The 23,109-nt window shown below is 39.4% G+C and overlaps 8 non-coding genes across 8 annotated transcripts; all 8 read right to left on the minus strand.

The window, feature by feature from the left end:
• Positions 1-196: 196 nt before the first annotated feature.
• Positions 197-278, minus strand: TRNAL-UAG (transfer RNA leucine (anticodon UAG)). The gene has a single exon. It is a non-coding gene; the product is annotated as a tRNA-Leu (tRNA).
• Positions 279-1,656: 1,378 nt separating this feature from the next.
• TRNAL-UAG (transfer RNA leucine (anticodon UAG)) lies at positions 1,657-1,738 on the minus strand. Its single transcript has one exon. It is a non-coding gene; the product is annotated as a tRNA-Leu (tRNA).
• Positions 1,739-3,114: 1,376 nt separating this feature from the next.
• On the minus strand, positions 3,115-3,196 carry TRNAL-UAG (transfer RNA leucine (anticodon UAG)). Its single transcript has one exon. It is a non-coding gene; the product is annotated as a tRNA-Leu (tRNA).
• Positions 3,197-4,574: 1,378 nt separating this feature from the next.
• On the minus strand, positions 4,575-4,656 carry TRNAL-UAG (transfer RNA leucine (anticodon UAG)). The gene has a single exon. It is a non-coding gene; the product is annotated as a tRNA-Leu (tRNA).
• A 1,378-nt stretch (positions 4,657-6,034) lies between these two features.
• On the minus strand, positions 6,035-6,116 carry TRNAL-UAG (transfer RNA leucine (anticodon UAG)). Its single transcript has one exon. It is a non-coding gene; the product is annotated as a tRNA-Leu (tRNA).
• A 1,378-nt stretch (positions 6,117-7,494) lies between these two features.
• Positions 7,495-7,576, minus strand: TRNAL-UAG (transfer RNA leucine (anticodon UAG)). The gene has a single exon. It is a non-coding gene; the product is annotated as a tRNA-Leu (tRNA).
• A 1,377-nt stretch (positions 7,577-8,953) lies between these two features.
• Positions 8,954-9,035, minus strand: TRNAL-UAG (transfer RNA leucine (anticodon UAG)). The gene has a single exon. It is a non-coding gene; the product is annotated as a tRNA-Leu (tRNA).
• Positions 9,036-19,606: 10,571 nt separating this feature from the next.
• On the minus strand, positions 19,607-19,688 carry TRNAL-UAG (transfer RNA leucine (anticodon UAG)). The gene has a single exon. It is a non-coding gene; the product is annotated as a tRNA-Leu (tRNA).
• Between the last annotated feature and the right edge of the window lie 3,421 nt (positions 19,689-23,109).

Consider the following 23,109-nt stretch of genomic DNA (forward strand, 5'->3'; position numbering starts at 1 on the left):
TTTCCTTCCTTTTTACTGAGTCCATTATAAACTGCCTTTCTACAGTCCATTCTTAAAATCTCAGTCTTCGCAGGTTTTCCTCCTTTTGTATTTCAAAATTATAGGATAGCATGATCGCTGCCTCCTAAGTTCTCAATCCCCTTTACTTCCTCAACCTTTTCCTAATTTTTGGTAAAAATTTGATCCAAATAAATAATGGCAGCGGTGGGATTTGAACCCACGCCTCCAGAGAGACTGGAGCCTAAATCCAGCGCCTTAGACCGCTCGGCCACGCTACCTCTTACAGATGTTTAAAGTTGTTTATATCAGAAGTTTGCTTTTGATGTAAGTGACAGAAAATATTTTATATCCAGTAAGACAAAAATACAAATGTTATTATGCATGAGCAACATTGTTATCAGGGATTTGTTTGTACATTGACTCTGGGGCACCATTTTCCAAAACATATGACTTGTATCCAGATATTTAACTAATCTTTCCTCTGTTGGCTCCTACGCTAATTTTTAGATATCACTGAATTAGGTGGTATAGATTACTTGCTATGATCTCCCATATACAGGACACTCAAACAAGAAGGATTACTACACCCCTGCCTGTACGTAACAGACAATCAGAAGCAGCAGCAAGGAAGACATTATACAGCAGTGCAGAGCAATGTAGCTATGAGTTCATCACTAGGGTGACTTACTGGAAAGCATCAGAAGCAGCATGTCTCTTTTAATGTTTGCTAATCCCTCTGCTCATCCTGTATTGATAACCCTAAAAAGGCAGCAGGGATATGAGCTAGCAGTTAGACTTCTTTTGACCAAGATTGATTTTGGCAAATTTTGAGAATGGTTGATCATTGATTGAACTGACATGGATGTAACATAGATGGTAAATTATGTAATTAATTCTGATGCCTAAAGCTAACATGACCACTCATATGCAGTATTCATACGTATGACTTTTTCACATGTTCCTTTTCTTCTACAGCACAGTGAAGATCACTTGATGTTACATTTGCTTTCTTAGAGAACAGAGAAGCCAAACAGGATTTAAAAGTTCAGTCTTCTCAACATCATTTTTGACCACATTACCCTTTTCATCTTTTAAAAATACTATAGCATCTTTGGCTTTTCTTTAACTTTTGACTTACTTCCAAAATCCTTTCTTATTGCTTTTAGTCTCTCTTGCAAGCCTCAATTCATTACTGGCTTTAGCTTTTCTAACGCTAGCCCAGCTTTCCCTTCAGACAGCATTATATTCTTCTTTAGATATGAACCCTTCTTTCCATTTGATACTCATTTCTTTTTTCCTTTTTAGCAAGCTTTTAAGTTCAGTATTCAGCCATCCTGGTCTCCATAAATGCTTTCCATTCTTCCTTCTTTTCGGGATTGATACTGATTGTGCAGTGACAATTTAATTTAGCAAAATCTCCCATCCTTCCTGGACATTTCTTTCCTTTAGAACATCCTACCTTTCCTTCCTTTTTACTGAGTCCATTATAAACTGCCTTTCTACAGTCCATTCTTAAAATCTCAGTCTTCGCAGGTTTTCCTCCTTTTGTATTTCAAAATTATAGGATAGCATGATCGCTGCCTCCTAAGTTCTCAATCCCCTTTACTTCCTCAACCTTTTCCTAATTTTTGGTAAAAATTTGATCCAAATAAATAATGGCAGCGGTGGGATTTGAACCCACGCCTCCAGAGAGACTGGAGCCTAAATCCAGCGCCTTAGACCGCTCGGCCACGCTACCTCTTACAGATGTTTAAAGTTGTTTATATCAGAAGTTTGCTTTTGATGTAAGTGACAGAAAATATTTTATATAAAATAAGACAAAAATACAAATGTTATTATGCATGAGCAACATTGTTATCAGGGATTTGTTTGTACATTGACTCTGGGGCACCATTTTCCAAAACATATGACTTGTATCCAGATATTTAACTAATCTTTCCTCTGTTGGCTCATACGCTAATTTTTAGATATCACTGAATTAGGTGGTATAGATTACTTGCTATGATCTCCCATATACAAGACACTCAAACATGAAGGATTCCTACACCCCTGCCTGTACATAACAGATAATCAGAAGCAGCAGCAAGGAAGACATTATACAGCAGTGCAGAGCAATGTAGCTATGAGTTCATCACTAGGGTGACTTACTGGAAAGCATCAGAAGCAGCATGTCTCTTTTAATGTTTGCTAATCTCTCTGCTCATCCTGTATTGATAACCCTAAAAAGGCAGCAGGGATATGAGCTAGCAGTTAGACTTCTTTTGACCAACATTGATTTTGGCAAATTTTGAGAATGGTTGATCATTGATTGAACTGACATGGATGTAACATAGATGGTAAATTATGTAATTAATTCTGATGCCTAAAGCCAAAATGACCACTCATATGCAGTATTCATACATATGACTTGTTCACATGTTCCTTTTCTTCTACAGCACAGTGAAGATCACTTGATGTTACATTTGCTTTCTTAGAGAACAGAGAAGCCAAACAGGATTTAAAAGTTCAGTCTTCTCAACATCATTTTTGACCACATTACCCTTTTCATCTTTTAAAAATCCTATAGCATCTTTGGCTATTCTTTAACTTTTGACTTACTTACAAAATCCTTTCTTATTGCTTTTGGTCTCTCTTGCAAGCCTCAATTCATTACTGGCTTTAGCTTTTCTAACGCTAGCCCAGCTTTCCCTGCAGACAGCATTATATTCTTCTTTAGATATGAACCCTTCTTTCCATTTGATACTCATTTCTTTGTTCCTTTTTAGCAAGCTTTTAAGTTCAGTATTCAGCCATCCTGGTCTCCAAAATGCTTTCCATTCTTCCTTCTTTCGGGATTGATACTGATTGTGCAGTGAGAATTTAATTTTGCAAAATCTCCCATCCTTCCTGGACATTTCTTTCCTTTAGAACATCCTACCTTTCCTTCCTTTTTACTGAGTCAATTAAAAACTGCCTTTCTACAGTCCATTCTTAAAATCTCAGTTTTCACAGGTTTTCCTCCTTTTGTATTTCAAAATTATAGGATAGCATGATCGCTGCCTCCTAAGTTCTCAACCCCCTTTACTTCCTCAACCGTTTCCTAATTTTTGGTAAAAATTAGATCCAAATAAATAATGGCAGTGGTGGGATTTGAACCCACGCCTCCAGAGAGACTGGAGCCTAAATCCAGCGCCTTAGACCGCTCGGCCACGCTACCTCTTACAGATGTTTAAAGTTGTTTATATCAGAAGTTTGCTTTTGATGTAAGTGACAGAAAATATTTTATATCCAGTAAGACAAAAATACAAATGTTATTATGCATGAGCAACATTGTTATCAGGGATTTGTTTGTACATTGACTCTGGGGCACCATTTTCCAAAACATATGACTTGTATCCAGATATTTAACTAATCTTTCCTCTGTTGGCTCCTACGCTAATTTTTAGATATCACTGAATTAGGTGGTATAGATTACTTGCTATGATCTCCCATATACAGGACACTCAAACAAGAAGGATTACTACACCCCTGCCTGTACGTAACAGACAATCAGAAGCAGCAGCAAGGAAGACATTATACAGCAGTGCAGAGCAATGTAGCTATGAGTTCATCACTAGGGTGACTTACTGGAAAGCATCAGAAGCAGCATGTCTCTTTTAATGTTTGCTAATCCCTCTGCTCATCCTGTATTGATAACCCTAAAAAGGCAGCAGGGATATGAGCTAGCAGTTAGACTTCTTTTGACCAAGATTGATTTTGGCAAATTTTGAGAATGGTTGATCATTGATTGAACTGACATGGATGTAACATAGATGGTAAATTATGTAATTAATTCTGATGCCTAAAGCTAACATGACCACTCATATGCAGTATTCATACGTATCACTTTTTCACATGTTCCTTTTCTTCTACAGCACAGTGAAGATCACTTGATGTTACATTTGCTTTCTTAGAGAACAGAGAAGCCAAACAGGATTTAAAAGTTCAGTCTTCTCAACATCATTTTTGACCACATTACCCTTTTCATCTTTTAAAAATACTATAGCATCTTTGGCTTTTCTTTAACTTTTGACTTACTTCCAAAATCCTTTCTTATTGCTTTTAGTCTCTCTTGCAAGCCTCAATTCATTTCTGGCTTTAGCTTTTCTAACGCTAGCCCAGCTTTCCCTGCAGACAGCATTATATTCTTCTTTAGATATGAACCCTTCTTTCCATTTGATACTCATTTCTTTTTTCCTTTTTAGCAAGCTTTTAAGTTCAGTATTCAGCCATCCTGGTCTCCATAAATGCTTTCCATTCTTCCTTCTTTTCGGGATTGATACTGATTGTGCAGTGACAATTTAATTTAGCAAAATCTCCCATCCTTCCTGGACATTTCTTTCCTTTAGAATATCCTACCTTTCCTTCCTTTTTACTGAGTCCATTATAAACTGCCTTTCTACAGTCCATTCTTAAAATCTCAGTCTTCGCAGGTTTTCCTCCTTTTGTATTTCAAAATTATAGGATAGCATGATCGCTGCCTCCTAAGTTCTCAATCCCCTTTACTTCCTCAACCTTTTCCTAATTTTTGGTAAAAATTTGATCCAAATAAATAATGGCAGCGGTGGGATTTGAACCCACGCCTCCAGAGAGACTGGAGACTAAATCCAGCGCCTTAGACCGCTCGGCCACGCTACCTCTTACAGATGTTTAAAGTTGTTTATATCAGAAGTTTGCTTTTGATGTAAGTGACAGAAAATATTTTATATAAAATAAGACAAAAATACAAATGTTATTATGCATGAGCAACATTGTTATCAGGGATTTGTTTGTACATTGACTCTGGGGCACCATTTTCCAAAACATATGACTTGTATCCAGATATTTAACTAATCTTTCCTCTGTTGGCTCATACGCTAATTTTTAGATATCACTGAATTAGGTGGTATAGATTACTTGCTATGATCTCCCATATACAAGACACTCAAACATGAAGGATTCCTACACCCCTGCCTGTACATAACAGATAATCAGAAGCAGCAGCAAGGAAGACATTATACAGCAGTGCAGAGCAATGTAGCTATGAGTTCATCACTAGGGTGACTTACTGGAAAGCATCAGAAGCAGCATGTCTCTTTTAATGTTTGCTAATCTCTCTGCACATCCTGTATTGATAACCCTAAAAAGGCAGCAGGGATATGAGCTAGCAGTTAGACTTCTTTTGACCAAGATTGATTTTGGCAAATTTTGAGAATGGTTGATCATTGATTGAACTGACATGGATGTAACATAGATGGTAAATTATGTAATTAATTCTGATGCCTAAAGCCAAAATGACCACTCATATGCAGTATTCATACATATGACTTGTTCACATGTTCCTTTTCTTCTACAGCACAGTGAAGATCACTTGATGTTACATTTGCTTTCTTAGAGAACAGAGAAGCCAAACAGGAATTTAAAAGTTCAGTCTTCTCAACATCATTTTTGACCACATTACCCTTTTCATCTTTTAAAAATCCTATAGCATCTTTGCCTATTCTTTAACTTTTGACTTACTTCCAAAATCCTTTCTTATTGCTTTTGGTCTCTCTTGCAAGCCTCAATTCATTACTGGCTTTAGCTTTTCTAACGCTAGCCCAGCTTTCCCTGCAGACAGCATTATATTCTTCTTTAGATATGAACCCTTCTTTCCATTTGATACTCATTTCTTTGTTCCTTTTTAGCAAGCTTTTAAGTTCAGTATTCAGCCATCCTGGTCTCCATAAATGCTTTCCATTCTTCCTTCTTTCGGGATTGATACTGATTGTGCAGTGAGAATTTAATTTTGCAAAATCTCCCATCCTTCCTGGACATTTCTTTCCTTTAGAACATCCTACCTTTCCTTCCTTTTTACTGAGTCAATTAAAAACTGCCTTTCTACAGTCCATTCTTAAAATCTCAGTTTTCACAGGTTTTCCTCCTTTTGTATTTCAAAATTATAGGATAGCATGATCGCTGCCTCCTAAGTTCTCAATCCCCTTTACTTCCTCAACCGTTTCCTAATTTTTGGTAAAAATTAGATCCAAATAAATAATGGCAGTGGTGGGATTTGAACCCACGCCTCCAGAGAGACTGGAGCCTAAATCCAGCGCCTTAGACCGCTCGGCCACGCTACCTCTTACAGATGTTTAAAGTTGTTTATATCAGAAGTTTGCTTTTGATGTAAGTAACAGAAAATATTTTATATCCAGTAAGACAAAAATACAAATGTTATTATGCATGAGCAACATTGTTATCAGGGATTTGTTTGTACATTGACTCTGGGGCACCATTTTCCAAAACATATGACTTGTATCCAGATATTTAACTAATCTTTCCTCTGTTGGCTCCTACGCTAATTTTTAGATATCACTGAATTAGGTGGTATAGATTACTTGCTATGATCTCCCATATACAGGACACTCAAACATGAAGGATTACTACACCCCTGCCTGTACGTAACAGACAATCAGAAGCAGCAGCAAGGAAGACATTATACAGCAGTGCAGAGCAATGTAGCTATGAGTTCATCACTAGGGTGACTTACTGGAAAGCATCAGAAGCAGCATGTCTCTTTTAATGTTTGCTAATCCCTCTGCTCATCCTGTATTGATAACCCTAAAAAGGCAGCAGGGATATGAGCTAGCAGTTAGACTTCTTTTGACCAAGATTGATTTTGGCAAATTTTGAGAATGGTTGATCATTGATTGAACTGACATGGATGTAACATAGATGGTAAATTATGTAATTAATTCTGATGCCTAAAGCTAACATGACCACTCATATGCAGTATTCATACGTATGACTTTTTCACATGTTCCTTTTCTTCTACAGCACAGTGAAGATCACTTGATGTTACATTTGCTTTCTTAGAGAACAGAAAAGCCAAACAGGATTTAAAAGTTCAGTCTTCTCAACATCATTTTTGACCACATTACCCTTTTCATCTTTTAAAAATCCTATAGCATCTTTGGCTTTTCTTTAACTTTTGGCTTACTTCCAAAATCCTTTCTTATTGCTTTTGGTCTCTCTTGCAAGCCTCAATTCATTACTGGCTTTAGCTTTTCTAACGCTAGCCCAGCTTTCCCTGCAGACAGCATTATATTCTTCTTTAGATATGAACCCTTCTTTCCATTTGATACTCATATCTTTTTTCCTTTTTAGCAAGCTTTTAAGTTCAGTATTCAGCCATCCTGGTCTCCATAAATGCTTTCCATTCTTCCTTCTTTTCGGGATTGATACTGATTGTGCAGTGACAATTTAATTTAGCAAAATCTCCCATCCTTCCTGGACATTTCTTTCCTTTAGAACATCCTACCTTTCCTTCCTTTTTACTGAGTCCATTATAAACTGCCTTTCTACAGTCCATTCTTAAAATCTCAGTTTTCGCAGGTTTTCCTCCTTTTGTATTTCAAAATTATAGGATAGCATGATCGCTGCCTCCTAAGTTCTCAATCCCCTTTACTTCCTCAACCTTTTCCAAATTTTTGGTAAAAATTAGATCCAAATAAATAATGGCAGCGGTGGCATTTGAACCCATGCCTCCAGAGAGACTGGAGCCTAAATCCAGCGCCTTAGACCACTCGGCCACGCTACCTCTGACAGATGTTTAAAGTTGTTTATATCAGAAGTTTGCTTTTGATGTAAGTGACAGAAAATATTTTATATCCAATAAGACAAAAATACAAATGTTATTATGCAACAGCAATGTAGTTATCATGGATTTGTTTGTACATTGACTCTGGGGCACCATTTTACAAAACATATGACTTGTATCCAGATATTTAACTAATCTATCCTCTGTTGGCTGATCTCCTAATTTTTAGATATCACAGTATTAGGTGCTATAGATTACTTGCTATGATTTCCCATATACAGGACACTCAAACATGAAGGATTCCTACACCCTTGCCTGTACGTAACAGACAATCAGAAGCAGCAGCAAGGAAGACATTATACAGCAGTGCAGAGCAATGTAGCTATGAATCCATAACTAGGGAACTTACTGGAAAGCAGCAGAAGCAGCATGGCTCTGTTTATGTTTGCTAATCACTCTGCTCATCCTGTATTGATAAACCTTAAAAGGCAGCAGAAATATGAGCTAGCAGTTAGACTTCTTTTGACCAAGATTGATTTTGGCAAATTTTGAGAATGGTTGATCATTGATTGAACTGACATGGATGTAACATAGATGGTAAATTATGTAATAAATTCTGATGCCTAAAGCTAACATGACCACTCATATGCAGTATTCATACGTATGACTTTTTCACATGTTCCTTTTCTTCTACAGCACAGTGAAGATCACTTGATGTTACATTTGCTTTCTTAGAGAACAGAGAAGCCAAACAGGATTTAAAAGTTCAGTCTTCTCAACATCATTTTTGACCACATTACCCTTTTCATCTTTTAAAAATCCTATAGCATCTTTGGCTTTTCTTCAACTTTTGACTTACTTCCAAAATCCTTTCTTATTGCTTTTGGTCTCTCTTGCAAGCCTCAATTCATTACTGTCTTTAGCTTTTCTAACGCTAGCCCAGCTTTCCCTGCAGACAGCTTTATATTCTTCTTTAGATATGAACCCTTCTTTCCATTTGATACTCATTTCTTTGTTCCTTTTTAGCAAGCTTTTAAGTTCAGTATTCAGCCATCCTGGTCTCCATAAATGCTTTCCATTCTTCCTTCTTTTCGGGATTGTTACTGATTGTGCAGTGAGAATTTAATTTAGCAAAATCTCCCATCCTTCCTGGACATTTCTTTCCTTTAGAACATCCTGCTTTTCATTCCTTTTTCCTGAGTCCATTAAAAACTGCCTTTCTACAGTCCAATCTTAAAATCTCAGTTTTTGCGGGTTTTCCACCTTTTGTAGTTCAAAAGTATAGGATAAAATTACTGCTGCCTCCTAAATTCTCAACCCCTTTTACTTCCTCAACTGTTTCCTAATTTTTGGTAAAAATTAGATCCAAATAAATAATAGCAGCGGTGGGATTTGAACCCACACCTCCAGAGAGACTGGAGCCTAAATCCAGCGCCTTAGACCGCTCGGCCACGCTACCTCTTACAGATGTTAAAATTTATTTATATCAGAAGTTTGCTTTTGATGTAAATGACAGAAAATATTTTATATCCAATAAGACAAAAATACAAATGTTATTATGCAACAGCAACGTAGTTATCAGGGATTTGTTTGTACATTGACTCTGGGGCACCATTTTACAAAACATATAACTTGTATCCAGATATTTAACTAATCTTTCCTCTGTTGGCTCATCCGCTAATTTTTAGATATCACTGTATTAGGTGCTATAGATTACTTGCTATGATCTCCCATATACAGGACACTCAAACATGAAGGATTCCTACACCCCTGCCTGTACGTAACAGACAATCAGAAGCAGCAGCAAGGAAGACATTATACAGCAGTGCAGAGCAATGTAGCTATGAATCCATAACTAGGGTGACTTACTGGAAAGCAGCAGAAGCAGCATGGCTCTGTTTATGTTTGCTAATCACTCTGCTCACCCTGTATTGATAACCCTAAAAAGGCAGCAGAGATATGAGCTAGCAGTTAGACTTCTTTTGACCAAGATTGATTTTGGCAAATTTTGAGAATGGTTGATCATTGATTGAACTGACATGGATGTAACATAGATGGTAAATTATGTAATTAATTCTGATGCCTAAAGCTAACATGACCACTCATATGCAGTATTCAAACGTATGACTTTTTCACATGTTCCTTTTCTTCTACAGCACAGTGAAGATCACTTGATGTTACATTTGCTTTCTTAGAGAACAGAGAAGCCAAACAGGAATTTAAAAGTTCAGTTTTCTAAACATCATTTTTGACCACATTACCCTTTTCATCTTTTAAAAATCCTATAGCATCTTTGGCTTTTCTTTAACTTTTGACTTACTTCCAAAATCCTTTCTTATTGCTTTTGGTCTCTCTTACAAGCCTCAATTCATTACTGGCTTTAGCTTTTCTAACGCTAGCCCAGCTTTCCCTGCAGACAGCATTATATTCTTCTTTAGATATGAACCCTTCTTTCCATTTGATACTCATATCTTTGTTCCTTTTTAGCAAGCTTTTAAGTTCAGTATTCAGCCATCCTGGTCTCCAGAAATGCTTTCCATTCTTCCTTCTTTTCGGGATTGATATTGATTGTGCAGTGAGAATTTAATTTAGCAAAATCTCCCATCCTTCCTGGACATTTCTTTCCTTTAGAACATCCTACCTTTCCTTCCTTTTTACTGAGTCCATTAAAGACTGCCTTTCTACAGTCCATTCTTAAAATCTCAGTTTTCGCAGGTTTTCCTCCTTTTGTATTTCAAAATTATAGGATAGCATGATCGCTGCCTCCAAAGTTCTCAATCCCCTTTACTTCCTCAACCGTTTCCTAATTTTTGGTAAAAATTAGATCCAAATAAATAATGACAGCAGTGGGATTTGAACCCACACCTCCATAGAGACTGGAGCCTAAATCCGCTCGGCCACGCTACCTCTTACAGATGTTTAAAGTTATTTATATTAGAAGTTTGCTTTTAATTTAAGTGACAGAATATATTTTATATCCATTAAGACAAAAATACAAATGTTATTATGCATGAGCAACATTGTTATCAGGGATTTGTTTGTACATTGACTCTGGGGCACCATTTTCCAAAACATATGACTTGTATCCACATATTTAACTAATCTTTCCTCTGTTGGCTCATCTGCTAATTTTTAGATATCACTGAATTAGGTGGTATAGAATACTTGCTATGATCTCCCATATACAGGACACTCAAACATGAAGGATTCCTACACCCCTGCCCGTACGTAACAGATAATCAGAAGCAGCAGCAAGGAAGACATTATACAGCAGTGCAGAGCAATGTAACTATGAGTTCATCACTAGGGTGACTTACTGGAAAGCATCAGAAGCAGCATGTCTCTGTTAATGTTTGCTAATCTCTCTGCTCATCCTGTATTGATAACCCTAAAAAGGCAGCAGGGATATGAGCTAGCAGTTAGACTTCTTTTGACCAAGATTGATTTTGGCAAATTTTGAGAATGGTTGATCATTGATTGAACTGAGATGGATGTAACATAGATGGTAAATTATGTAATTAATTCTGATGCCTAAAGCCAAAATGACCACTCATATGCAGTATTCATACATATGACTTGTTCACATGTTCCTTTTCTTCTACAGCACAGTGAAGATAACTTGATGTTACATTTGCTTTCTTAGAGATCACAGAAGCCAAATAGGAATTTAAAAGTTCAGTCTTCTCAACATCATTATTGACCACTTTACCCTTTTCATCCTTTACAAATCCTATAGCATCTTTGGCTTTTCTTTAACTTTTGACTTAATTCCAAAATCCTTTCTTATTGCTATTGGTCTCTCTTGCAAGCCTCACTTCCTTTATTGCTTTAGCTCTTCTAATGCTAGCCCAGCTTTCCCTGCAGACAGCATTACATTCTTCTTTAGATATGAACCCTTCATTCCATTTGATTTTCATTTCTTTGTTCCTTTTTAGCAAGCTTTTAAGTTCAGTGTTCAGCCATCTTGGTCTCCATAAATGCTTTCCATTCTTCCTTCTTTTCGGGACTGTTCCTGATTGGGCAGTGAGAATTTAGTTTAGCAAAATCTTTCATCCTTTCTGGACATTTCTTTCCTTTAGAACATCCTACCTTTCCTTCCTTTTTACTGAGTCCATTAAAAACTGCCTTTCTACAGTCCAATTTTAAAATCTCAGTTTTCGCAGGTTTTCCACCTTATGTAGTTCAAAAGTATAGGATAAAATTACCGCTGCCTCCGAAATTCTCTATCCCCTTTACATCCTCAACTGTTTCCTAATTTTTGATAAAAATTAGATCCAGATAAATATTAGCAGCGGTGAGATTTGAACCCATATCTCCAGAGAGACTAGAGCCTTAATACAGCGCCTTAGACCGCTTGGCCACTCTACCTCATATGGATGTTCAAACTTATTTAAATCAGAAATTTGCTAATGATATAAGTTGCAGAAAACATTGTATATCTAATTAGACAAAAATACAAATGTTATTATGCATGAGCAACATTGTTATCAGGGATTTGTTTGTACATTGACTCTGGGGCACCATTTTACAAAACATATGACTTGTATCCACATAATTAACTAATCTTTCCTCTGTTGGCTCATCCGCTAATTTTTAGATATCACTGAATTAGGTGGTATAGATTACTTGCTTTGATCTCCCATATACAAGACACTTAAACATGAAGGATTCCTACACCCCTGCCTGTACGTAACAGATAATCAGAAGCAGCAGCAAGGAAGACATTAGTCAGCAGAGCAGTGTAGCTATGAGTTCATCACTAGGGTTACATAGTTACATAGTTTATAAGGCCAAAAAAAGACAAGCATCCATCCAGTTCAGCCTTTTTCTTGTGCACTGCAGCTATTCCGCAGCGTTGATCCAGGTGAAGGCAAAAAAAAACCATGCGGTATAGGCAAATTTACATCATTGAGGTAAAATTCACTTCCCGACACCAATCTGGCAGTCAGATAAAATCCCTGGATTAATTAACTAAGCATAAGATGTAATTTTATTGTTCTCAAGAAAGGCGTCCAGGTCTCTCTTGAACTCATTAGGCTGTGTGCCCACGTAGCATTTTTCAAGCGTATATGCTGCGGAATTTCCGCAGCGTAAATGCTTGAAAAACGCATGTATATCCGCACCCCATGGTCCCCAATGGGATTCCGCAAGTTCTATGCACATGCTGCGGATTTTTCCGCAGCGTTTATGCCGCGTTCAAAAATCCGCAGCATGTCATTTAATTTTGCGTTTCCGCAAGCGGAATTGCCTTTGTCCAATGCATAAAAAACGCAAGGCAATTCCGCATGTGGAAAACGCGTGATAAACGCGCGAAAAATGCGCGATAAACGCGTGCGGAATTCCGCATGCGTTTTTCCGGGAGAGGACTTGCATTTATGCAGCAGAAATTTTCTGCTTCATAAATGCAACGTGGGCACATAGCCATAAGTGAGTTGGACATCACCATTTCCTCTCCCAGAGTCTCACGGCTCTGGCCGTAAAGAATCCCCTTCTATGCTGGTGCAGGAACCTCCTTTCCTCCAGACGCATAGTGTGCCCCCTCATCTTTGTCACCATCCTTGGTATAAACAGGTCATGGGAGAGATCTCTGTACTGCCCCCTGATGTATTTATACATGTTTATGAGGTCTCCCCTAAGCCTTCTCTTTTCCAACGTAAATAGGCCTAATTTTGATAACCTCTCTGGGTATTCTAGTCCCTCCATTCCCTTTATTACCTTAGTCGCCCTCCTTTGTACCCTCTCTAGCTCCAATATGTCTTTCCTGAGCACCGGAGCCCAGAACTGTGCACAATATTCTAAGTGCGGCCTTACCAGCGCTTTATACAGAGGAAGAACAATGTTCTCATCATATGCCCCTATTCCTCTTCTGATGTATGCCATGACTCTATTTGCCTTCGCAGCTGCTGCCTGACACTGGGCACTCCAATTTAATTTGCTATTAACCAAGACGCCCAGGTCCTTCTCCATGTCAGATTTCCCCAACGGTTTCCCATTTAATATGTGTGGGTGACTGCTGTTTTTCTTTCCCATGTGTATGACCTTACATTTATCGGCATTGAACCCCATTTGCCATTTTTTGGCCCAACTCCCCAATTTATCTAAATCCTCCTGTAGCTGTGCCCTATCCTCAGCTGTATTAACTACTTTACAAAGTTTAGTATCATCTGCAAATATTGCTATTTTACTATGCAACCCTTCCACTAGATCGTTAATAAATATATTAAATAATATAGGGCCCAAGACAGACCCTTGAGGCACCCAGCTAGTAACCCTGACACACCCTGAGCTTACTCCATTGATAACCACCCTCTGCTTTCTATCACTCAGCCAGCTACTTACCCACTTGCACACATTATCCCCGAGACCAAGCATTCTCATTTTATATACCAACCTTTTGTGTGGCACGGTATCAAACGCTTTGGAGAAGTCAAGGTATACAACATCCACTGACTCTCCCCGGTCCAGCTGTGAGCTCACCTCCTCGTAGAAGGCGATCAGGTTTGTTTGGCAGGAGCGATCCCTCATGAATCCATGTTGATATGGAGTTAGACAGTTATTATCATTAAGATATTCTACAATAGCATCTCTAAGAAATCCTTCAAACAATTTACCCACAACAGACGTTAAGCTTACTGGTCTATAGTTCCTAGGGTCACTTTTAGACCCCTTTTTGAATATTGGTACCACATTTGCTTGGCGCCAGTCTAGTGGGACAGTCCCTGTCCATATAGAGTGCTTGAATATAAGATACAGCGGCCTGTCTATCACATTACTTAATTCTTTTAGTACCCGGGGGTGTATGTCATCTGGGCCTGGTGACTTGTCTATTTTGATATTATTTAGGCGTTTCTGAACTTCCTCCTGGGTTAGGTGGGTGATATTTAGCGGAGGGTTTACTTTATCACTCTGCATTTCCTCCGATAAATTGTTTTCTTTTGTGAAAACAGTGGAGAAGAAGCTATTGAGTAGGTTTGCTTTACCCTCATCGCCCTCTATGATTTTACCCAGGTTATTTTTCAATGGGCCAACTCAATCAGTTTTAATCCTTTTACTGTTTATATAGTTAAAGAACAGTTTGGGATTTGTTTTACTTTCCTTGGCAATTAGTCTCTCTGTCTCCTCTTTTGCTATTCTTATTTGTTTCTTACAGATTTTGTTTTTTTCCCTATAAGATATTAGCGCTTCCTCGCTGCCTTCTTGTTTAAGTTTATCGGAAGCCCTTTTTTTGTTTTTCATTGCCCTCTTGACGTCCTTATTTAGCCACATTGGCTTCCTCCTATTCCTAGCCCTTTTATTCCCATAAGGTATGTACCTTCTACAGTGACTATGTAGGACTGTTTTGAAAGTTTCCCATTTTCTATCCATGCTCCTATTACTAAAGATACTATCCCAGTCTATAAGGTGAAGGGCATCTCTTAGCTGATCAAACTTTGCCCTCCTGAAGTTCAGTGTTTTTGTGACTCCCTTGCCGGGCACCCTACTGAAGCACATGTGGAATTGTATAATGTTGTGGTCACTATTTCCCAGGTGCCCCCCGACCTGCACCTCAGTTATTCTGTCTGGCCTGTTAGCTAATATTAAGTCTAAAAGGGCCGTCCCTCTAGTTGGTTCCTGCACAAGTTGTGACAAATAATTGTCTTTGATAATTGACAGAAACCTGTTTCCTTTCTGAGATCTACAGCTTTCGGTTTCCCAGTCTATATCGGGGTAGTTGAAGTCCCGCATAATAATCACCTCGTTATTTTTTGCTACTTCGTCTATTTGTCTCATTAATAGACTTTCCGTGGCTTCTGCTATATTTGGTGGTATATAACAGACTCCTATGATAATTTTATTATTGTTTTTTGCCCCATGTATCTCCACCCATAAGGACTCGACCTCCTCATTTCCCTCCCATACTTCCTCCCGTACTGTAGGCTTTAGACACATCTTTACATATAGACAGACTCCACCCCCTTTCCGATTTCTTCGATCCATTCTAAACAGACTGTAACCCTGTAAGTTAACAGCCCAGACATAGCTTTCATCTAACCATGTCTCGGTTATTCCCACTATGTCATAGTTACCTGTAGATATTTCTGCTTCCAGTTCATCCATCTTGTTTGCCAGGCTCCTGGCATTTGCTAGCACGCAGTTTACTCGATTTTGTTTTGTTCCAATCTTCTCCCTGTGGATTGTATTAGAAATTTTCTTACCTCCCTTCCAAGTATCTTGTCTTGGACCTTCTTTGTCGCACTTCATATCTTTCATTAGTATGTTCTCTGGTTGCATGTTCGTGTCTGGCGTTTTTCTTCCCATCCCCTCTTGTTCTAGTTTAACGCCCTCCTGATGAGTGTTGCGAGTCTCCTGGCGAATGTGTGTTTCCCGGGTTTGTTGAGGTGTAGTCCGTCTCTGGCAAGGAGTCCATCATAGAGGTAATTCACACCGTGGTCCAGGAATCCAAATCCTTGCTGTCTGCACCATCGTCTCAGCCAGTTGTTCACATCAAGGATCCTGTTCCATCTCCTGACGCCATGCTAGTCTACTGGAAGGATAGAAGAAAACACTACCTGCGCATCCATTTCTTTTACTTTCTTCCCCAATGCTTCAAAGTCCTTGGAGATTGTCGGTAGGTCCTTCTTTGCCGTGTCATTGGTGCCAACATGTATCAGAAGAAATGGGTGGACATCCTTGGAACTGATGAGCTTCGGTATCCTATCGGTAACATCCTTGATCTTCGCCCCTGGGAGGCAGCATACTTCTCTTGCGGTTATGTCCGGTCTGCAGATAGCTGCTTCTGTTCCTCTCAGTAGTGAGTCTCCCACCACCACCACTCTTGTTCCCTTCTTGGCTGTCCTTTTTCTTGTCGCTTCTGGGTGTTTCTGGGTGCTCTTTCCTTTTTTGCTTGCTGGTAGTTCCTCATCCTTAGGTGTGCCATCTTCATCCTCCACAAGTCCTTGGAATCTGTTTCTCAGTTGTGTGGTTGGTGGTGTCTCCATGGTCTTCTTGCTTCTTTTCGTCACTTGCCTCCACTTGTCTGCCTCTGGAGGTTCTCTGACGCTTCCTTCACTTTCCGCGACCAGTAGTGACGCTTCTGTTCTGTCCAGGAAGTCTTCATTTTCCTTGATGAGTTTTAATGTTGCAATTCTTTCTTCCAGTCCCAGCACCTTTTCTTCTAAAAGAGCCAGTAGTCTACACTTCTGGCAGGTGAAGTTGGTTTCAGCTTCTGGTCGATCTGTGAACATGTAGCACATGATGCAGCTCACCATGTAGGTTGTCACATCTGCCATGCTGCTCCTTGTCCCTGCTGACTTGATGTCTGTCTTCTTTCTTGTGATACCCTAGGATAAACAAATTAAACAAATTAAACAAATTCGCGCACCGTCAGGCGCGCAGTTTGGCGATGCTTTCCAAGCAGCTGGTCCCGGCTGTACCCAACGATCTTCTAGCTGAAGGAAACTCTTCGCTTTTCCCAGAAGGCACCTGGAATATGCAAATTGTCCTCTTCAAGCTTCAATCCCTAGTTTGGCGATGCTTTCCAAGCAGCTGGTCCCGGCTGTACCCAACGATCTTCTAGATGAAGGAAACTCTTCGCTTTTCCAAGAAGGCACCTGGAATATGCAAATTGTCCTCTTCAAGTTTCAATCCCTGGTTTGGCGATGCTTTCCAAGCAGCTGGTCCCGGCTGTACCCAACAATCTTCTAGCTGAAGGAAACTCTTCGCTTTTCCCAGAAGGCACCTGGAATATGCAAATTGTCCTCTTCAAGCTTCAATCCCTGCTCTGGCGATGCTTTCCAAGCAGCTGGTCCCGGCTGTACCCAACGATCTTCTAGCTGAAGGAAACTCTTCGCTTTTCCCAGAAGGCACCTGGAATATGCAAATTGTCCTCTTCAAGCTTCAATCCCTGGTTTGGCGATGCTTTCCGAGCAGCTGGTCCTGGCTGTACCCAACGATCTTCCAGCCGAAGGAAACTCTTCGCTTTTCCCAGAAGGCACCTGGAATATGCAAATTGTCCTCTTCAAGCTTCAATCCCTGGTTTGGCGATGCTTTCCAAGCAGCTGGTCCCGGCTGTACCCAACGATCTTCTAGCTGAAGAAAACTCTTCGCTTTTCCCATAAGGCACCTGAAATATGCAAATTGTCCTGTTCAAGCTTCAATCCCTGGTTTGGCGATGCTTTCCAAGCAGCTGGTCCCAGCTGTACCCAACGATCTTCTAGCTGAAGGAAACTCTTCGCTTTTCCCAGAAGGCACCTGAAATATGCAAATTGTCCTCTTCAAGCTTCAATCCCTGGTTTGGCGATGCTTTCCAAGAAGCTGGTCCCGGCTGTACCCAACGATCTTCTAGCTGAAGGAAACTCTTCGCTTTTCCCAGAAGGCACCTGAAATATGCAAATTGTCCTGTTCAAGCTTAAATCCCTGGTTTGGCGATGCTTTCCAAGCAGCTGGTCCCGGCTGTACCCAACGATCTTCTAGCTGAAGGAAACTCTTCGCTTTTCCCAGAAGGCACCTGAAATATGTAAATTGTCCTCTTCAAGCTTCAATCCCTGGTTTGGCGATGCTTTCCAAGCAGCTGGTCCCGGCTGTACCCAGCGATCTTCTAGCTGAAGGAAACTCTTCGCTTTTCCCAGAAGGCACCTGGAATATGCAAATTGTCCTCTTCAAGCTTCAATCCCTGGTTTGGCGATGCTTTCCAAGCAGCTGGTCCCGGCTGTACCCAACGATCTTCTAGCTGAAGGAAACTCTTCGCTTTTCCAAGAAGGCACCTGGAAAATGCAAATTGTCCTCTTCAAGCTTCAATCCCTGCTCTGGCGATGCTTTCCAAGCAGCTGGTCCCGGCTGTACCCAACGATCTTCTAGCTGAAGGAAACTCTTCACTTTTCCCAGAAGGCACCTGAAATATGCAAATTGTCCTCTTCAAGCTTCAATCCCTGGTTTGGCGATGCTTTCCAAGCAGCTGGTCCCGGCTGTACCCAACGATCTTTTAGCTGAAGGAAACTCTTCGCTTTTCCCAGAAGGCACCTGGAATATGCAAATTGTCCTCTTCAAGCTTCAATCCCTGGTTTTTGACTAAGGGTGACTTACTGGAAAGCAGCAGAAGCAGCATGGCTCTGTTTATGTTTGCTAATCACTCTGCTCATCCTGTATTGATAATCCTAAAAAGGCAGCAGAGAAATGAGCTTGCAATTAGACTTCTTTTGACCAAGATTGATTTTGGCAAATTTTGAGAATGGTTGATCATTGATTGAACTGACATGGATGTAACATAGATGGTAAATTATGTAATTAATTCTGATGCCTAAAGCCAACATGACCACTCATATGCAGTATTCATACGTATGACTTGTTCACATGTTCCTTTTCTTCTACAGCATAGTGAAGATCACTTGATGTTACATTTGCTTTCTTAGAGAACACAGAAGCCAAATAGGAATTTAAAAGTTCAGTCTTCTCAACATCATTATTGACCACTTTACCCTTTTTATCTTTTAAAAATCCTATAGCATCTTTGGCTTTTCTTTAACTTTTGACTTACTTCCAAAATCCTTTCTTATTGCTTTTGGTCTCTCTTGCAAGCCTCAATTCATTACTGGCTTTAGCTCTTCTAACGCTAGCCCAGCTTTACCTGCAGACAGCACTATATTCTTCTTTAGATATGAACCCTTCTTTCCATCTGATATTCATTTCTTTGTTCCTTTTTAGCAAGCTTTTAAGTTCAGTATTCAGCCATCCTTGTCTCCATAAATGCTTTCCATTCTTCCTTCTTTTCAGGATTGTTACTGATTGTGCAGTGAGAATTTAATTTAGCAAAATCTCCCATCTTTCCTGGACATTTCTTTCCTTTAGAACATCCTACCTTTCCTTCCTTTTTACTGAGTCCTTTAAAAACTGCCTTTCTACAGTCCAATCTTAAAATCTCAGTTTTCGCAGGTTTTCCACCTCTTGTAGTTCAAAAGTATGGGATAGAATTACCGCTGCCCCCTAAATTCTCAATCCCTTTTACTTCCTCAACCGTTTCCTAATTTTTGGTAAAAATTAGATCCAAATAAATAATGGCAGCAGTGGGATTTGAACCCATGCCTCCAGAGAGACTGGAGCCTAAATCCAGCACCTTAGACCGCTCAGCCACACTACCTCATATGGATTTTCAAGCTTATTTAAATCAGAAATTTGCTAATGATATAAGTTGCAGAAAACATTGTATATCTAATTAGACAAAAATACAAATGTTATTATGCATGAGCAATGTAGTTATCAGGGATTTGTTTGTAGATTGACTCTGGGGCACCATTTTCCAAAACATATGACTTGTATCCAGATATTTAACTAATCTTTCCTCTGTTGGCTCATCCGTTAATTTTTAGATATCACTGAATTAGGTGGTATAGATTACTTGCTATGATCTCCATATACAGGACACTCAAACATGAAGGATTCATGCACCCCTGCCTGTACGTAACAGATAATCAGAAGCAGCAGCAAGGAAGACATTATACAGCAGTGCAGAGCAATGTAGCTATGAGTTCATCACTAGGGTGACTTACTGGAAAGCAGCAGTAGCAGCATGGCTCTGTTTATGTTTGCTAATCACTCTGCTCATCCTGTATTGATAACCCTAAAAAGGCAGCAGGGATATGAGCTAGCAGTTAGACTTCTTTTGACCAAGTTTGATTTTGGCAAATTTTTAGAATGGTTGATCATTGATTGAACTGACATGGATGTAACATAGATGGTAAATTATGTAATTAATTCTGATGCCTAAAGCCAACATGACCACTCATATGCAGTATTCATAGGTATGACTTGTTCACATGTTCCTTTTCTTCTACAGCACAGTGAAGATCACTTGATGTTACATTTGCTTTCTTTGAGAACACAGAAGCCAAATAGGAATTTAAAAGTTCAGTCTTCTCAACATCATTATTGACCACTTTACCCTTTTCATCCTTTAAAAATCCTATAGCATCTTTGGCTTTTCTTTAACTTTTGACTTACTTCCAAAATCCTTTCTTATTGCTTTTGGTCTCTCTTGCAAGCCTCAATTCATTACTGGCTTTAGCTCTTCTAACGCTAGCCCAGCTTTCCCTGCAGACAGCATTATATTCTTCTTTCCATTTGATATTCATTTCTTTGTTCCTTTTTAGCAAGCTTTTAAGTTCAGTATTCAGCTATCCTGGTCTCCATAAATGCTTTCCATTCTTCCTTCTTTTCGGGATTGTTACTGATTGTGCAGTGAGAATTAAATTTAGCAAAATCTCCCATCCTTCCTGGACATTACTTTCCTTCAGAACATCCTACCTTTTCTTCCTTTTTACTGAGTCCATTAAAAACTGCCATTCTACAGTCCAATCTTAAAATCTCAGTTTTCGCAGGTTTTCCTCCTTTTGCAGTTCAAAATTATAGGATAGCATGATCGCTGCCTCCTAAGTTCTCAATCCCCTTTACTTTCTCAACCGTTTCCTAATTTTTGGTAAAAATTAGATCCAAATAAATAATGGCAGTGGTGGGATTGGAACTCACGCCTCCAGAGAGACTGGAGCCTAAATCCAGCGCCTTATACAGCTCGGCCTCGCTACCTCTTACAGATTTTTAAAGTTATTTATATCAGAAGTTTGCTTTTGATGTAATTGGCAGAAAATATTTTATATCCAATAAGACAAAAAGACAAATGTTATTATGCAACAGCAACGTAATTATCAGGGATTTGTTTGTACATTGACTCTGGGGCACCATTTTACAAAACATATGACTTGTATCCAGATATTTAACTAATCTTTCCTCTGTTGGCTCTTCCGCTAATTTTTAGATATCACTGAATTAGGTAGTATAGATTAATTGCTATGATCTCCCACATACAGGACACACAAACATGAAGGATTCCTACACTCCAGTCTGTACGTAACAGATAATCAGAAGCAGCAGCAAGGAAGACATTATACAGCAGTGCAGAGCAGTGTAGCTATGAATCCATCACTAGGGTGACTTACTGGAAAGCAACAGAAGCAGCTTGGCTCTGTTTATGTTTGCTAATCACTCTGCTCATCCTGTATTGATAATCCTAAAAAGGCAGCAGGGATATGAGTAGAGATGAGCGTTGTTCGACTCGAACTGTTCGCCAATCTCAAATTCGAGCTGTTTTGGGCGGTGTTCGAGCCGTTCGGCGAACACGAACGATTTGAGAAAAATTCGGCTGTTCGCGGTTATGTTCGATAACTGTTCGTGCACCAAAATCATAACTGGATTTTTTCTCAGTAATGATGAAAATTAATGTTAATACGCAGTTTGAGTGTACAGCGGGGTGGGGGGAGGGGCAGGGGATGGATCTCTGCAGGAATAATGAAGATATCCATTTTTTTCTCTTTCCCGCATTTACAGTGGGGAGGTGCAATCTGTCAGCCTATCAACAGCGCACACACGGAGCGAAGTGCTTTTTTTCACACAAGCAAGGGCATGTGTCATTGGCAGTGTATGTCACATGTCCTTTCCCTATAAGACCAAGCCATTTTCCCCGTCGCCACCATTATCTCACTGCTGCAGCTGCGTGTTTGACGGCACCGCTGTTGCTGTGTGTGCCATACCTTGTTAATTTCAAGCCACTTTTCGCACAAATCTACAGATAGCTTGGGAGTAGGGAATAGTTGTGATTGCAGTCCTTTTAAGGACTAGGTTACAGCATTTCCTACAACTTTTATCAGGCAGGTCTGTGCTCTTAAATAGATAGATTTTGGGAGTAAAGATTAATTGTAATTGCAGTCCTTTTCAGGACTAGGTTACATCAGTTCCTATCAGTTTTTGCCAGGCAGGTCTGTGCCAGTGCTGTGCAAGTTTTTTTCACAGCATTTGGCTGAATCTAGCAAAGCTAATCCTATTTGGCCTATTGCAGAGTGTGTTAGTCAGTGGAGTAGCCTATCTGTGTTGCAAGATATACCACCTGTGTATAGAATACCAATTTTTTTACTGCACCTAGTGAAGTAAAATCTTTTGGGCATAGCATCATTCTATTAGTCCATCTATACTGACCTCCATCAGGTTGCAAATTGAATATAATTTTTTTCTGTATCTAGCTCTGAAAAAATATTGGGCTTCTAGCAGTGTGTGGTACTTGTTCTGTTAGTCCATCTATACTGACCTCCATCAGGTTGCAAACTGAATAAATTTTTTTCTGCATTCAGCTCTGAAAAAATATTTGGGCTTCTAGCAGTGTGTGGGACTTGTTCTATTAGTCCATCTATACTGACCTCCATCAGGTTGCAAACTGAATATAATTTTTTTCTGCATCTAACTCTGAAAAAATATTTGGCCTTCTAGCAGTGTGTGGGACTTTCTCTATTAGTCCATTTATACTGACCTCCATCAGGTTGCAAATTAAAAATAATTTTTATCTGCATCTAGCTCTGAAAAAATATTTGGCCTTCGAGCAGTGTGTGGGTTTTTCTCTATTAGTCCATCTATACTGACCTCCATCAGGTTGCAAATTAAAAATAATTTTTTGTCTGCATCTAGCTCTGAAAAAATATTTGGCCTTCTAGCAGTGTGTGGGACTTTCTCTATTAGTC

Source organism: Phyllobates terribilis, unplaced genomic scaffold, assembly GCF_046119375.1.
Source record: "Phyllobates terribilis strain yellow unplaced genomic scaffold, ASM4611937v1 Scaffold_11__3_contigs__length_659146591, whole genome shotgun sequence".
Classification (NCBI taxonomy): Eukaryota; Metazoa; Chordata; class Amphibia; order Anura; family Dendrobatidae; genus Phyllobates; species Phyllobates terribilis.